Source organism: Silene latifolia, chromosome 11 (genome assembly GCF_048544455.1).
Source record: "Silene latifolia isolate original U9 population chromosome 11, ASM4854445v1, whole genome shotgun sequence".
NCBI lineage: Eukaryota > Viridiplantae > Streptophyta > Magnoliopsida > Caryophyllales > Caryophyllaceae > Silene > Silene latifolia.
In genome coordinates, this window is record NC_133536.1 from 131601077 (window position 1) to 131606104 (window position 5028).

Here is a 5028-nt window from a genome sequence, read left to right on the forward strand (position 1 = left end):
AAAGGGGGACGGGAATTAATACCCATATATCGACCGAAAAGAAAAAAAACAGAAAAAAAATGAAAAAAAAAAAACGAAACGGAAAAAAACGGCCGAATATAAAAAATTGGATTCTTACCTGCAGAATGACGGGACTTCCCAGATAAGGAAGCTCGAGGTTGGCCTTTCTATTATCCAAACCGAGGATGGTCTCCCTTAATACTAGGCATGCTGGGCTCCTGCGCAGCTCCATTTGCTCTACTATGCTCAGAAAACGAGGATCACTCCTCATCTCCTTATCAACATGTCCTTGAAGGACATAGCAATGAAGTAGAAAAAACCCAAAGCCCATGCGCCTCACAGCATAGGAAATGGTAGGGTCCTCCATATTTGTAAATCGATCGACAAAGTCAAATATGCGGACACCTTTTGAAGTCAAAAGATGGTCCACCTCGGCCTTGGTCAATCCAAGCAAATCCCTGAATTTATTTTTATAGCCTTGAGAGCTAGGGGGTATAGTCGGTACATTTTCTGGATCCCATCCTCCAATAGCAGCTATTTCTTCAGAAAAAGGATAAGTTTCGCCTCGCGGAAAGGCGAATACGTGAAAATCTGGGTCCCAATACTCAAGACAAGCATCCAAGAAGGGCTTCACCACTTTTACTAACTTGAGACTTATGATCGATCCTAAATTGAAAGCACTCATGTTGTGTTTCTCAATATTTGTGAACTCTTTCGTCCATTCCTTCAGACGGTTTTCAAAGGCATCCATAATTTTTGGAAATTTTTCGAGAGGATATGTGAGTTTTATGTAATAGACGGAAGAAAAGAAGAAGCAATTGTGTGAATAAAAGCTCAACCGAAGCCTCTATTTATACTATTCGCTGTTTCCTAATTTCTGTCGAGAACTAACAACCTAGGGAAATGACGCAGCATTTGCTGCGCCTCTTCCCTAGGTCCTTTTTCCGTGCTGGCAACCACGGATCTTTCCTATTTTGCTTTTAGCTAAAGTTTCCTATTCCTATAGGAATTCAATTTGGTAATTTCGACTAAATTACCAAGTTTTATGTTTCTTAATCCTTTTCGGGTTCGCTTTTCGAGGGAAAATCGACATTCTCGCCAAACGCGCACACTTACTCATTTTCATTTCTTTTCTTTTTTTTGGGGGAATCATTTCACTCCTCTTTGCAATACATTTCACACTTAGTCATTTTGCTCATTTTTTTGCTCATTTCTGGGTATTTTTTCTCATTTTTTGGGCATTTTTGTCATTTTTGCTCATTTTCGGGCACTTTTTTTTTTTACTTTTTTTCATTTTGCGCCAATTTAGGCCACCTATATGGTATGTGTTTTACTTGAAAGTTCTATGTAAATTTCGGCAGCATGACGATACAAACCGTCACCTGCCAAACCTGATTTTTAAAAGCTAACCTGCAGGAACAGCAAACACCCAGCAGCAAAGGCACTCAGGCCATTATGCACACAACCAAAAGACAGTATATACATCAAACTGGGAGCTCTCGCCCGAAACAAACTCCGAAAAATCCAAAATTTACAGATATACAAAAAAAAAATTAACAGCAAGTCCTGGCGACCCCTCGGCTTAGTTACGGTCGCCTCAAGAGCAGCAATCTCGGCGTCCCTGGCCTCAAGCTCCCTCAACAAACAAGCCGTCTCCTCCCGGGACTGCGCCAGCTCGCGCTCCAGGTCACGCTCTCTCTACGTAAAAATGGAGAAATGCCCCGTTTCAATAAAATGAAGTAACATTTCGTTGCAACAAAATTCGAAATGTCAAAAAATAAATAAGGAACGAAGGGAATGGGAGGTTCATACTTGTCATCCCCAGGCACCTACGAGTGCCTCGATGGCCGTCATGTCCGCCGAGTCTATGTACTCCAACATCTCGGGGTTAACTGGGGCTCGACGCCCGCCACCTCGATCTCCTACAAAATTCAATTGACTCTTTATTTGATGATCGTTCATCATTCATCAAATCAATTCAAAAATAAGTAAAAAAGGTAAAAATGCTTACCACGATCGGCCAGTACGCCAACCTCTGACAGACGAACTCGAAGTACGCCTCGCCAGGAAGAAGGAGGGCGTCACCACCCGCGTCAGCCAAGTCAGCCTCTCTCTCAGCCGTAGAAGGCTTCCTAAACATCGTCCGTGGAGGATCGATGGGGACCGTAAAGGTGTAACGAGAGCACTACCAAGTCAAACGCTCGCCCAGGTACCACACAGGTCCCATGGGCTCATCAGCAACAACCGATAGGAGCTCCTGGGACGAAGGACCTCAGCCACAAAAGCTGGAGCCTCAGGGTAGCTCTCCCAAGGTCTAGGCACCCACTAAAATAAGAAAACGAGGGGTCATTCCTATGATCGGCTCTAAACGGGAAGGGGTCATTCCTATGATCACTTCTAAATAAAAAGACGGAAAAGGAAAAGTAATCAAATAAGGATCAAAGGCACTTACGCTGTCCAACGTCAGGGCATTCACAACCCTCCGACAAACGTCGTAAGAAGAGCGCTGGCTCTTCCTACGGCACACCACCAAGTCTCCCTCATGACAGGGTACACCCTCGACTCGGGCTCCGTCCTCTTGGGCGCAAAGCTAGGAAAGTTGGAGTACACCCACGCCTGCAGATAGAATAATAATTATTTTCTACGAAGACAATAATGGCAATAAAGAAATGAAGAAACAATGATCTTTCATAATTCAAAGGAAAGGTTAATACCTCCAACAGGAGTCCAGGACCAACAGTGGCAGGAGAAGTCCCCTTCTTCATCAGCTCCGGACGTACCATGGCCCTCATGTAACGGGTGAAAACTGCAAAGCCAGGAGTAACCCAGTCCCAACGACCTAGGCTACTCAAGTCAGCAAGAAAGAGGAAGAAGCTTCGTCGATAGTCTCTTCCCCTTGTCTCCGAGGTAAATCGAAGACAAGAACCACCACAACCACAGACGAGCCCTCTGCTCAGCAGTACAAGGAGGAGGAGGCACCTTCCTCCCTTCCATCGTCACCGTCGCTGGGACCCTACCTGCAAAGTAGTCCCTGACGTAAGAACTCGATACCAACCTAGGAACGCTGGCAGCACTCACCGCCAAGTTCCAGCCGATTAGCCTCCTCGCCTCGGCCGAGTCTGCTCTCATGGCCGTCAACGGCCATACCAAGGGCTCCTTTCCACATGGCAGACCCGAGATCATGTCGTAGTCCTTCAAAGTGACCCCGACCTCTCCAAAAGACATATGAAAAGTCGAGGTTGTGTCCCAGTACCGATCTAGGAAAGCTCGAATCAGGCTAAGGTTAGCTCGAATCTTCTTTTTCCTGATCGCCCTCCAGGCTACTACCAAAGCCCCGAAGGCTCCCAGCTCCATGATGGCCTTCTCCTCCTTCGACAGCTTCTTGAAGGCATCCATCATCGTCGTGTAACCGGAAAAGGACCTTAAGTTCTCGGCCTCCTATATCTTTCAAAGCAAAAGCTATCTTTAGCATAAGACAAATAAGAATCGAAACAACAAATAACTAGGAGAGGTAATAGGAAATAAAAAGCTCAAAACTTACCAAACTCCTCGCCGTCCTATAAGACAGGTAGCTCTCTGCCGCCCAAATGAGATGTCTTCCATCCTATTTCTCGGCCCACTCGGGTGCACCCACAAGCTGGCGACCGCCTCGTCCCACGTTGGTCCTCCGCGGGACCTCCTCAACCTCCTCCTCGAACTCCTCCTCCTGTCTCTCTCCCGCCATGAGAGCACGAGAAGGGTCGAAGTCCACGTCCATGGGGTCTCTCCCTAACGTAGAAGGCACGTCACCTACAAATTCAAGACAAATTAAACAAGGCCATGTCAAGCCATGACAAGCCTCTTTGAAGCCGTTTCAAGCATTTTCACACATTAAAAGTGGTTTTTCTCGCCATCTTTGGCCATTTCTTTCAAAACCCGGCCACGCATGTGGTAGGTTGAGGCAATTCATGTCTAAGTTCAAACCTAGTTGCCGGTTTGAATGGAAAGTTCGGCAGAATTCCGCTACAATAGCGATTATGCCCTAAAAAGTGTCCTGAAAGAGTTGTCACAAATTGAAAATTCGACATGATAGGAACTTTACCCATTACACAAGGGTTCCAAAACACCAAGTTTCATCAAAAATGGACAATCCTAAGGTCATTTTCGAAGCAATATTTGAAACAGCAAGAAACCGTCTCATTTTTCCCCCAAATGCTCAATACTTGACGAAAATTCAAAAAGAATACATGGTTATGTTCCTAACATTGCCAATTACCCATTTCTAATGTCAAATTTGCAAGACAGATCCATTTGAGGCAAAAGCCCTAAATTTTCGAAATAGGGGAAGATGAAACCCTAAATTTTTCGATCAAATTCAAGCAAAACCACAAATTAAAGCAAGAATAAGATACATACCTCGATTAGTGATAGTTTATGGCACAATTCGATCAAGTTTTGGCAATATTTGCAGGAATTTGAGAGAATTTAAGAGAGAATTGTGTTTTGTGTTTATGAAAATGAAACACTGTTTAATCGGGTTTTTACCCAGACAGGGACAAGACCAAGAAAAGACGCAGCACTCGCTGCGCCTCTTCCAAAAGCCACAGCTTCTGCTGCGCCTATTCCCCAGCGAGTCTTAATCTCAAAATTTGAAAGTTCGTTATAAGTTTGTTATTTATGGGCCCATGTTTTGTGCGCCTCTTCTCCGACATCTTATATCATACGCTTGGCTCTCTTGGGCATTCTTTTTGTCCAGGCCCGCGCTTTTTTTTAACGGACTGCAAAACCGCCACAATATTTTATTTCCCAGCAAGGATCCTTTGAACACAGTTCACGAGCTCATATTTTATTATCAGGATTTCTCTTCCAACAACCGAGCGGATTTCCCGCGGTGCTTAGGATGCGCCACTATCAGTCAAGCCTCTTCATTTTCCTCGACGGTGTTTAAGACGCACCTTTGTCAATAAATTTATATTTCCCAGCGAAAGTTCATTATAGCCAATGTACTTCTCGAGAAGTGGAGTTTGTTTGAGAACAGACACAAGCAGA